General features: G+C 41.4%; 1 protein-coding gene across 1 annotated transcript in view; it reads left to right on the top strand.

The window, feature by feature from the left end:
* The window catches only part of LOC105692398 (rho guanine nucleotide exchange factor 40-like), a 121,611-nt gene that overhangs the window by 2,708 nt on the left and 105,618 nt on the right, over positions 1 to 13,285 (top strand).

Genomic DNA, 13,285 nt, shown 5'->3' with positions numbered 1-13,285 from the left:
AAAGTATTACACGAAGAGTTGTACGCGGTTATACAGCTGCACATGCGATTCGCAGGCTATGCATCGCGGAAGGTCAGAGCAGTCTGGTGCATATATTGTATTGCATACATCGTATAACGTAACACGAGCGATAATTGTTGCATACGGTGTATAGGTACCATCGACTTAATTTGCACGGTAATTGGATAATTTAGAAACGGTATTTTATGCGATGCCTCAAAGTGATCCGATTCAATTATACGTATGGTCCCAAAGCCTGTGCAGCTCCTTCTTTTTTCCGATTTTTTGCCTCCGCATTCACCTATGTAATATTCATCGAAAGTGGTTACTCGAATATATTTACGTAATACAGGAGCTGATCGATTCAATTATTTCATTCATGTGTGCATATCCTTGGATTTCCGACGTACCTACACGTACACCCGTCTTGTGTTCGCATGTACGCCTTCATTTTGCTTTCTTTTTTCCGGAGTTTTATGAAGTTTAGCCTCAACAACACGCTGGAAGTTTATATAAAAGCTGATGCAGCCGTGCAGGCATGTGCCTTTATACCTTATAACTTATTTCTTATGCCTAGGCGGTTGGTATTATACACTCGGTTAGCGGTCAGACTCTGACCGTGAACTTAGGTCGAGCCGCGACACAAACACACAACGAACTGCAGTCCTCCATAAATCTACCTATGGGATACATAGACTGGTTATACCCATGGACCCTGATGATGCTGCACTCGCTCCGACTTTATACCTTCGCTACTCGATGCTAGACAACCACTATTCGCTCTGTCCCTCTGTCCCTCTTCACTCGTCTACGTCCTGTACACGCGCACCTTTATCTTTTGCTCCAAAATCTTTGGGGAAGAGCGAAAATGATATGAGGTTGAAGAGATGTTGATTTTCGGCCCGAGATTCGCGAATATCACTTGGATTTTTTTTCGATTTTTGGGCCAAAACTAAAGTATCTGAGAAATGGATTGTATGGCACTTTTCTGACGTATTTTGACCGCAGGAATCCAAATCTGAAAGAAAAATTGATCTATCTTCAAAATTGACCGAGTTATCGCCATTTTTTAGCTTTTTGGGGTCGAAAAAAAAAAATTGAGTTCTTGATGTATTCTTATGTAATTTGAGCTCAGGAATCCGAATCTGGAAGAAAAATTGATCTATCTATGAAATTTTTCGAGTTATACCCATTTTTAGGCATTTTTTTGCATAAATTTGAGGATATCTCGAAGGGAAAAAATCGTAGCTCAATTTGGACAACGGATTCGTGTTCCTGAGGTCGAAATACATAAGAAAAGTGCCATACGATCAATTTTTAAAAATAAAAATTTTTGGTCAAAATTTGAGATTTTTCCAAGGGGTACCCCTTACGATTTTTTCAGATTTTGACCAAAAATTTTTAATTTTTTTAATCGATCGTATGGCACCTTTCTTATGTATTTTGACCTCAGGAACACGAATCCGTCATCCAAATTGAGCTACGATTTTTTCCCTTTGAGATATCCTCAAATTTATGCAAAAAAATGCGATTATTTGGCGATAACTCGATAAATTTTATAGATAGATAGATTTTTCTTCCAGATTCAGATTCCTGAGCTCAAATTACATCAATATAGACTAAAAAATCAATTTTTTTTTTTCGACCCCAAAAAGCTGAAAATTGGCGATAACTCGGTCAATTTTAGAGATAGGTCAATTTTTCTTTTAGATTCGGATTCCTGAGGTCAAAATACGTCAGAAAAGTGTAATACAATCAATTTTTAAACTACTTTACTTTTGGCCGAAAAATTGATTTTTTGTTTGCTCAAAAATCGATTTTTTTTTGGTTTTTCAAGAGTAATCTCACGTATAATCAGCTCAGGAATCCAAGTCTGAAAGCTAAAATCATCTACTCATGCAATCGATCGAGTAATCATCAATTATTCGCTGTTGGGAGCAGAAAAATTAAGAAATATCGATTGCTTTTAGTCGTCGCAGTCCATGCATGGGTCGAAATATTCGAATTTTTCAATTCACCAGCAAGCCCGAGTTGAGCTGGAGTCAGGTAGCCACGAGCGAGGGGTCTTGTTGTGGAGCGTCACCTCTGCTCAGCCCTGAAGGTGACGTCTCACAACAAAACGCTACGCTACTGGCTACGCTGACTTCAGTAATACTCGGGTTCGCTGGTGAATTAAGAAGTTCGAATATTTCGACGCAGAGACATCCTCAAATTCATGGTAAGAAAAACAAGATAGTTCAATTTTTACTTTATCTTCGGATTCCTCAGGTTAAAATACGTTAGAAAAGTGTCTTATGATCAATTTTAAATACACCTCACTCATGTCTCAAAAATGGCAAGGTTGAGGGGGGTGTACCTTAGGTTTTTTACAAGTTTCTCGAACAGAATGCCGTCCGCTGCACGTGGTACAAGCAGAGCTATTATAATTCCTTATGCATAAAAACATAGGACGCTGATGGGAATTTTTTCGTGTTTTTTGTTGCCCTATGCTCGATGTCTATTATACCATGTAGCACGCGAGACCTACGTCGCGTGTAATTAGTTTGCGTTGAAGTAGGACAAATACAAACGTATGCACGTATACATGGTTCTTCTGTCTGTATCAGATATACTGCTGGTATACTATAGTCTAATAATTAGTGACGGATTCTAAATTCGTTTAGAAACTGGGTTTTCATTGTCACCCATGCGAGCCTTTTTTCCGTTCCGTAGGTTTCTCTATTCTTGAAACCAACCGTTTGGATTTTTTTCACCGTTGCAATATCCGATTTTCACGATATCTAAAGAAATCCCGTATAAGATTTATACATCCGGTCTGAAATGTACGCATATATCGGTTTGGGATAGAAAATAGACCAGCTCCAGGCGGGAGTTCCCTACCGTTTCAATTTGCGCCTGAGCCATTGCGTTTGTTATGTCACGAATGAAGTCGGATATACGTGAAAATCAGCGGGAATGTGTTTCGTTATTGGGGTTAACACAATACAACGCATAGGCGAGTTCCTATCGCTCTTTTTTCCCTCAGCAATCCGTACAGATCGCTCATCGCTCATCGCGATATTCACCTCATCGTTTCGCGTCGACGTTACGTACCGTGGGCGTTATACTACGTACAATTCAACCGTATGTGCGACGATTACGTAACGCATAAATAATAGCGAACAACTAGGTTTGCTGAACGTGTAGGTATACGCGCAACTGTATCTATAAGGTAGATAATATAACCACCGTCATTTGCGCCAAGGACTTGACAGCTTCTGCTGCACAACCGCGATTAGGTATTGTAGCCTCGAACTGCAATGTCCACGGGTGACCGAATGACTAAAATTTGCGATCGCATCTGCAACGCAACGTATATCCTACCGGACAGTTTTTATGCTCGCAATATCGTCGCTATTCTCCTAGTTCGAGAGTATACCTAACGTGACGGATAATTTATTTTTTGCTCGCGTCACAGACATTATAATAAAAACGATGTACGTTAAACGAACAGATAGATCCTCGGATTCTCGTCCTCTCTGGTTCGGAAATTTTTTCCTTTTTGTTTACCGAAGAGATTATGCAACAAAACGCGCCATGTAGAGTCGAGAGTACGTACACGTGTAAAATATAACAAATTGTTAACAAATGTTTATCGAGTAGTTTCTACAGTTACGTTTCAATCGTATTGCGCGCACTCCGTAACATCGAGTTGTGAATTATTATTTATCTCTTTTTTTTTTTTTTTCTTCCAGCGACATTAAATATACGTATGACATACCCGTGTGTGTACGAAAGTATTTGATGCCTAATTTGCTCATCGCGGTAGCTCAGGCATTTATTTTTAAGACCGCGGCAGCAGCGACGTGTTCGGAATGGCGCAAGATGCCCGTGGTGCATACCGATCGACAGGGCATCTAATCATGGATACCATATTTCACCAACTAATGAGACGCGTTGTTTAAAAGAAATAAATGAATAAACGAAACACCATGAGCGCGTTTATTCCCCATAGGTATTCCACCGTTTACCATTATATAGGTAAATCTTCTTTAAGTAACGGACGGAAACTAGACGCGCTTCGCTATATGGTAATTTATTAACTAAGTAAAGTTAACGCTACGATCCAGTAAATAAGGATCACCATTAGTGAATTTTTTCACCTTTTTTTTTTTTTTTCTCGTCTTCTTCGATTGAATTCACGTGAATTAAATAAATATTCAAATCGAACTCCATATTTTATACCGGCAGTAGTTTATAACGCCGTGAAGTCTGCCAGTCAGTAAGTTCCAGGTTTTCTATTTTCCTTGTTGCGCGGAGCATTAATTATTTTAATGAATTCAGAATTAGTACGGTATAAAAGTTTATAAATAATCGATACAACTATTCGACTCATTTCTTTCAAATGCGCAACATATCCGGTTTTTTGGAGGCCTGTGCACGACTATCGTGATTGCAATCGTACCTTGTAGATTTTTGTCGTTAGTTTCGAGCGATCGCAAGGGATGATCCTCGGTGTTCTTTGATCCTGAAATTTTTCAAAGACGAGTTCTTTTCAGCTAGTATGCGGTACTTGAGGACGTTGTAAAACTCCGAAGTCTGAAATCAACCGCGTGTACACGGTGATTTAGTACCTAACGCGTACTTTAAAACGAGATTCGATCGTCTGCTGCCGCGGCAGTCGGCTCCGGAGGACCCTCGTAAAAATCTCAAGTATATTATGTCCGCTATTATTCGTGCTGCCGCAGCGTTGCACCGCGAACAAGAAAACTGAGACAAAAAAAAAAGAAAGAAAAAAAAGTCAGATGTACGTGCAGTCGACAAAAAAAAAAGCAAAAAAAAGGCATCTCGCTACCGTGACAAAATGCAATAAAAAAAGGGGGAAGCGAAAATTGAAAGTGAAATCACTCGAAGGCTGTGGATGTAATATTCTTTTTTTTTCCTTCTTGTTACTCTACGAACGCCTGGCATAATATGCGTCAAAAATGACATCAATTTGGAGACAGAGACAAATCGTCTTGTCGCAATTTATCTCTGTCCGCCGATCGAACTGGTACAGATTTTTTTTTTCTTTTTAATTTTTGGAATTCTGTGTCGGTTCGTGGTCGAAGGCTGTACGTACAGCGTTTCGATGATGAAATGTATTGGTAGGTATCGCGATAGACGCGATAACGACTGTTTGCATTCAGATATATCTTCGGAAAAAACCTTACCTTTGGAAATCGGATATACCCATCGTGGTACAGATGTTTCTGCGAGACCGTTAATACTGAAAATTTCATAGCGTGCGGGTATGAAAGAAAAAAAAAAAAAAATGGCAGCAGGAAAATCACCGCTGGATTAACGGCCTAAGTGTATAATATTAACAGGGCGTTAACACGGTTCTTTTATTGTGTATCGTAACATGAGAAATCAGACGTCTGAATTCCGTACACGGTACATAGGCCGGATATATGTATAACAATTATAATTTCAATTAGACCAATTTACAAGGTGTATTTTCGCACATATCGGACAGACACGGTATTTAAAACATCTCACATACTTCGATGGGAATTTTATTATCGGTATTTTTCTATTTCGTCCTTCCCGGACTACAAGATTGAAGGGTTGAATATCCCGATACCATACCGATAGCAGCTTCGTTTTATCCCATTGATCGGATTTTCACAGCGGATATCGCTGATGTTCTCGTGGGTATCATTTTAGCAACGAATCTATGGGAACGTATGTGCACGTTGGTCGAGGTATCATTAGGGAAAATCTGCAACGTAACGACAGGTACACCGCGCGACGAGACAAAATTACAGTTCGTGTCGCGTAAGTGGTCTTCTCCAGTTGGTGAAGTTTCGCGTTTTTCTACGCAGTTAGATGCGAACGGAGTTTAGTGAGGCGTTCGTTACCCGGCGATGTTGTAATTGCAACGACGTTGAATGAAAATCTCCATATTATGGGCAGACATATTATAATATACGGATATCCCGGGTCACGCGTGTCTCTACGTACATCTAGACACACGACAATGCTAATAGCCATTTCATGTGTACTCGGTATTTAATGAGCGCTACGTGGTGTTCGTTGTAACGAAGGATATCGACCGATAATATCATTTCGCGTACAATGAACCGTTTAAAATTTATAATAATTGCAATAACCCGATATAAGTCGCGAGGAAAACGTGAGAACTGGAAAATTTTCGTACCTCTATGGAGCTGTCGTAAGTCTTGCAAAAAGTAGAAAAATTATCCATCATATTTTCAGAGACAGCGTGCGCAATAGTTGGCTCTTTTTCTTTTATAAATTTGATCGTTAACAGTTTTCAAGGTCTCTGTGTCTCGGACCCCTCGGACAGGGGATTAAGTGCAAAGATAATTAATTTCAAGTAAATTATTTGGCACAGTAAAACGGTATAGTTACTTCCTGTTCTCACCGCGTAAAAGATGCTCCTGACAATGAGTGATAATTCATGAACTTGCCTTCTAACAACGTGTGCCCATGTTTAATGGAGTAAAATACATATATACGATAACTATATTCGTTGAGCTACTTGTGTGCTAATTAGCCTTATATCCAGCTACGTATCCTCCATACTGTGGAAAAAGTATTCATTCGTCACATTATTCGAACTGTTTCGTGCTAGGAAAAATCGATGATCGATGAAATGCGATCGGAAATATTTTTTTTCATTCGTTCAATCATTGACATTGGCATCGATTCATTTGTGGAACGTTTGAATTTTTTTTTACCACGAGGTGAAAAAATTATTTCTTAGATTTTGCGTATCCGCAACACCGATTCTTAACAACGGAGAAAGACACAGACTCTTTTATGTGATTTGAATCTTTCGCACGATCTTCTTATTCAATTTTTATACACCCACACGGTCCGCGCGCACGTTTCAGCCAAATTATTCCTTGAGCTGTAAAAAAAAAGAAGTGCTCGGGATAAATAAAACATAAATAATGTTCGCAGCTTAGAAAACAATTTCTCGGTCGTAAAAGGAGTCTCTGTGAGTTTTCTAGAATTGAAAATTCAAGTTTATACTCCTAGACCAGAATATTTGCTTTCTCTGTAACTCCTCCGTTTTTCTTTTTCGTTGAAAAAAAGTGAATCCACGTGGCTATAACTTAATTACTCTACGGTATATCGTCATCTGCTTGTCTACATTTTGTGTATCACGAACTTGGTGCCATGTATGCCCACACTGTTATACAGATAACGTTCCACAAGTTTTTTTCTCTTTCCATTATTATATTATACAGGCGCTGCAGGCGATGCAGTTCTCTTGTTACTTGTATAATAGTAACTATCTCGCACGTAATAAAGTTCGCCAATTAATGCGATATCGGTCGTGTAATCAAATAGAGAGTCAAACACGTGTCACTCTATACGTTCGCAATATCGCAACTATCCATCGCATATTCAGACTTTCCAACTCATCCGTCTCACATCGCCCCTCTTTTCATACGTCGTTTATCAACGCATTAATAATTGAAGCCAAAAGAAAGAAAAAAAAAAAGAAAAACAAATCAGGATACGTTTTAATCATTCGCGCGAGACGTTGCGCTATAATTCGATGGGCAAGTACAATTGAAATCAAACGTGTAACGAGATGTAGAGTGCGTGGTTGAAAAAATCATCGAATCGGTACAATGATAAATGTTCATATGGCTTAGATTTACCACACGCACATAAAAGGTATTCGTATGTACACACATGGTTGTAATATACAGTTTCTACCGGCGAACGCGAAGGTATGAGCGCGCGCGCGGGAGTATAACGTCTAATTAGACTTTGCGGGTATAATTACCTCGAGATTATTTTGAACGCTCTCTAGATCGGTGCGTGATAAATAAATCTCTGGATAGAGCGTACTTTATACATGGACTTTTTTCTAGTGTAGGTATCGATAACTTTACCTCGCGTTCGATGCGTGTAGGTACGTAACTTTCGTGCTGCGTGTTCCGATTGGTACGTATTAAACAATGATCGGTGATCGGTTGTCTATTATCGATCGGAGCGAGTGATCTATATGGAACAATGGAATCGACGCCGGAAGGACGGTTTTATAGAGAAAATAATACAACTTACCGATCCACGCGACCGTACGCGCTGATTTCTATATCTCATACGGCTGCAGCTGCAGCTCCGAGGAAAAGAAATACGGAGGAAAAGTCTTTGAAAACTTTCACCTAAACTGCATACCGTCCAACTGAATATACGGGAGACGTTTAAAGAAAAATTTTTTCCACTCGACGAAAAGAAAAGTAGAGTAGTGTGCGCCGCGGTTTCGTTTCCATTGTGGTGTACAAGGTGTTTTAGTTGGTCGGACATCGATTTGGAAAACTTGTCTACGAGGCATTCGCTCGTGTTAATTCTTTCCCGTTATTCGTAACGCGATTTCAAACACCTACACACACGTCTGTGAAATAACGAGGTGCATTCAGGCGAAATAGAATCGATCGTTAGATATTTTTTCCATGCCGAGGTACACGTATCCGCTGTGGTGTATACGACCCATCGCGAGAGTAATTTATGGGTATTCAATTATCCGAGATTTGAAAAGTAGTTCGCACTCGGCTGACACTTTGATTGCGAACTACGGCAGACCGAACGGCTGCAGGTTCGGATTATCCACCGGTTGGCTCTTATCGTGGCTTTTATGTACCGGGGAGGCTGCAACGTGAGTAAGCCATCGTTTATCAGCCAACTCAAACACACGGGGTACGCGATGAACGCGGGTAAACGCGTTTATATCGCGTCGTCTCTCCTTCGCTTCTCTTGTCTCCGAGGATCCGGTGGAACCCGCAGGTGTGCCACGCGTTCGCGTAGCGGGGACCGAGAACCGGGAGGGTGTGACCCACGAAAGTGACGAGGGGGAAAAAGTCGTGAAAAAAATTACGAATTCACAATCTATCCAGACGTACGTAGGCTCGAGCGTTTTTACAAATTACGTTTCGCTCAGCTGCGATGCGGTAGTTAATGTGATACGGACTCCGAGGCTCGTACTCGTATATGTATACTTTCTTATTGATTAATTACACACTTGACAAAGTCATTTATTCACCGCGGAATGCCTCGTGCGCGATTGTAAATTTCATACCTGCAGGACGATACACCCGCGTACATACGTGTGCACGCATGGATATATAGTTATCCGTAACTGTAGAGAGTGAATACCTTTAGGTACATATTTATTACATTGATATATGCATACTTTCTCTAGGAGACTTTTTTCCTTTTTTTTTTTCTTACTTTTCATTTCTGTACGCCCGCAATTTAAATCGTGTAATTAGAGATCAATAATTCAGATGTCATTTGACTGATTGCAAACCTTGATTCCCCCTTTCTATATCCTTCTCTTTCATTGAGATGTAATTTGAAAATTATAATCAAGATTATGAGATGCCCCAAATCGAATCGCCTAAATTAAAAGACTCGAGGTAGTTTTACCGACTCACAATCGGTCATCAATCATTTCGCGGTTTTGTTTTCCTTCTTTCATTCGTCCGACTCCGGATCAGGGGGAATATGATCATTCCAAAAAACTTTACAGGTATTATTATATCCGCTCGATTTTCTATTTCTCGATCTCTCGACCTAGGTTCAAATTATATCTGTATTGTTTCTCATAGTTTCTTCGGGGTTCGCGTAATTCAATTGAATCATCCGTTCGATTTGTTTTTGATTTCCCGAAGGGTTTCTCCGCTTTCTATTCCACCCCCTTCAACCCCCTTCGATGCAACGAAGGACCAAAGTTCATCTATGTTAAAGGTACCTATACGCCGGAGTTTTTGCTCCCGTTAAATTCAATTCTCTATAATAAAATGCAGGCATAAGAAATACGTTTTCTCTCCCATAAAGTGGTCGTTGACTCTCACCCCTTCTTTTTTACCCTGTCCATTGTTAAGTAACGTGTTCGAGCTTTCTCTCAGAGATGGCGTAGCTGTACACTTATTGTTAACAAAGACCGAATCGTTGGATAACAAAACGCGGGACGAAACGGTTTTCAAAAAATTCTTCGTTCGAAAGTGTTGAGGAAAAGCGGAAGGAGTCGACGAATTTTTTCAGATTTCAATTATCGATCATCGCAGATACAAATTTCGCCTGGTCGGTGTTTATTTATCATAAATTTATCAGCGGCGAATCGACACGTGTACATTATACGTATAGAGGGAATCGGGGGACTTATGAACAACATATAATACGAGAGCTATTGGATATCACGATTTACGTAACGCGATCATGACGGTACATACTCACTCACCTATTTCATGCATAGGTGAAATACGCGTATACCAAAAAAAGCGCAAACGGTATAGAAGAAAAAAAAAAAAAACAGGAGAAAAAAGAGCATGTGATCGGTAACGAACCTGTTGTTACTTTTTTCCGTTTTCCTTTCATTCTTTTTATTATTAACTTTTCATACGGATGTGTGCGATACCCGGATCATGCACGTGTACGTTACTCAGACAACGAATAAAAATGATTAAAGTACGACGTGACCGCAGTTTCGAGGCTGAGACCAGAATATCGCAACGCGTCTCCGCATAGAATTGTACGTAGTCGGTGGGATGAGGTGGCCGTGCAGTATTTTATTCGCGGTGTGAATTCGAACGGGGAAAGAAAAGGATTATCGAACTTGCGAGGATAAAATATATAAAATAGCGACTAACGGATTAATCGTTCGGGTACCGTTTGAAGCGTTGGAAGTTCGAATCGACAGTGGAAAGAAGACCGCGACGTAGACCCTCCGCTACGTCGAGGAACGGAGGGCGAGGACGTCGCGCAGGCGTTCTGATATCAAATGCTGCGAAGCTCGAATCCAGGGAAGGAAACGTAGCTGCGTCGTTCGTCGTCGCGTTAAATTATCCCGTCCAACCCTCGCCCGCTCTCGCACCCCGTCATATTTTGACAGTAGACCCTCAAGACTCGCGGGGTCGTTCGCGATAAAATTCGACGCGACGCAGTCCGTCGCGACCCAGACGAACGGGACGCGCTTTCGTCGGTCACCTTTTTTTTTTACACCCCCGGCAACCGCCCCCCACCCCCTCTCGTATTCCAGACTACCCTCGAATTCGCTCGCCATTCTCCACAGTACGGAACGACGGAGGTCCGCGCCCTTAACGTCCTTATCAACCCTCGTGTAAAATCGCAACGGATCGCGCGCACGTTGATTGACTGCTTTGACGAATCGGGTCGCCCGATTATGAATTACGCTCTCGATTATCCCGAAGGATAAACTTCGAAGGAACGACGTCCGCTGATCACCTTTGTGCTTCGATGTACAGTGCCGACGGATCAATTAAATTTCGATGAAATCGATGTGATGGTTTTTGTGACGAACGATAGGGACGTGTTCCTCGCGATTGGTAAAAATGTGCTTTGGAAATCGATTTCTATATCAGTGTATCGTGTAGGTTCACGATCGAGCGGATACGACGCGAACTTGGGTAGAAAAAAATTTTGAGAAGCTGAAAAAAACAAAATAAGGAACGACGTAGATCTTCGAGTTACGCGTCGTTGAATAAAATTGATCGGTTCGAGAAAAATTACGGTCATCGTGTAATATATAATACACGACAAATCAGCTGAATAATATTATATACGAGAGTGTATAGCTGGATGCGCGTGTGCACACGACGTGGTAGAGATGAATGAAATTTATTCACGTTGGCGTTGTTGAACGTCTGACGGCTTGATAAATGCAGCGGCAACGGAGCTGCAGCAGTTTGACCGTAGCGTCGTTCTCCGGTCCTCGCGTATCGTACGTGGGAACAAATTGGAAGTGTTACCCTCGTTTCTGGTGCTGTTGCAACGAAATATCCCGCAGTAACTCAAGACCTGAACCCTGCGCCGGATCGACTACCTGCGGTTTGCGCAGAAAATTTTTATACACAGAATGACTCATTTCGACTGGAAGTTATTGCGCAGAAAAAAGGTAAATGAACCGGGAAGCAATAACATCCGTAGCGAGTTATTAGAATATAAGTACGACAATGGTAAATTGTCGAAAAAAAAAAAAAAACGTTTGCGATTTCGAGTAACAATTGGCAGAACGAAATTCAGAAATTCAATTCACACTCTGCGCGTCCTCCCTGTTTTCCACGTACCTCTATTACCTTTTCCCGAGGTTCTGAGGTTTTTTCTTTTTCTTCCTCTTAATGCCCGTATACACTCGAGATTGTCACGTTGGATTAACGATAAGTTTAATTTCGAGAGAAAGAAAAACTTATCAGCCGCTCGCATGCCTTCTCAGCGGGAGAAGCGAAAAACGCGAAGAAAAAAAATAGGAGAAGAAATTTCGAAACTCGAATACGGTGGTAAGAACGCCAGCCTAATTAACGGGATAAACTCACCCCATTCGTGGACCGTTAGGAAAGTTTCGGATCGCTAGCTTCGATCAGCGCCGGAATAAATTTTACTTTTTTATTGAGCTGATACGAGGCCCACTTGTCGCCGAGGAACTTGCCCCGCGGGCTTAAAATCAACGCCGGCTTCACGTTGTAACCGAGTATTACGTATGCCCAACCATCTTATATCCACGCTTGACCTGATTCGCCTCGGATCGTCCGAGTCGCAGCAACGTTTTAATTGACAATAGTTAAATTCAACGCCGGATTGGGTCATAGGCGAGTTGCTGCATTTCATAATTCATGTATAATACATATACAGGGTGGGCGTGATGAGCGAAGTGAAAATAATCTAGGTATCGTATGGCGCGCGAACCGTAATCATTCGGTGATACAGAAAATCCGTAGCGGATCCGCCTCGCGCTCACAGGTATTTCACATCGATACGCGTAATGTAATAAATCGTGACAAACAAGTGTAGGGGCTTTCATTTATTTATCGGGCTTCGCATTATACCACGAACACGAACGCGCCAACGTACGTACGTTGTTAGGCGCGTAAGTGTTGTACGTTCGTAACACATGGAACCGACTGGGTAAATAAACCGACGTGGCTTCTTCTTATTCTTATTCTCCGTCGACGAGCGATCGGACCCTAATGGCACTGTCAACACTTTTTACAGTTCCGCTAGTAGTTTCCACGCGCCCACGCGACGCACGCTCTTACCGGAGCAAATAATTCAGTCGTTCGTTTTACCCCTAATTCAAATTCTCCATTCCCTGTCCCATTTTCGAACACCCCTCGTCCGTACCACCCCCCAGTTTCATTCGCCCCTCCCTTTTTTTTTTTCACAAAGTGCAGTCGAAAATTAACATCGACGTCCGGTGGTTGAACTTTATTTGTAGCCCACGATGGGGATAGGTAGAGAAACTTGAGGTAGCGTAGGGGCGGTT

This window comes from Athalia rosae, chromosome 8, assembly GCF_917208135.1.
Source record: "Athalia rosae chromosome 8, iyAthRosa1.1, whole genome shotgun sequence".
NCBI classification, from domain to species: domain Eukaryota; kingdom Metazoa; phylum Arthropoda; class Insecta; order Hymenoptera; family Athaliidae; genus Athalia; species Athalia rosae.
This window is presented reverse-complemented; position numbering and strand designations above follow the sequence as displayed.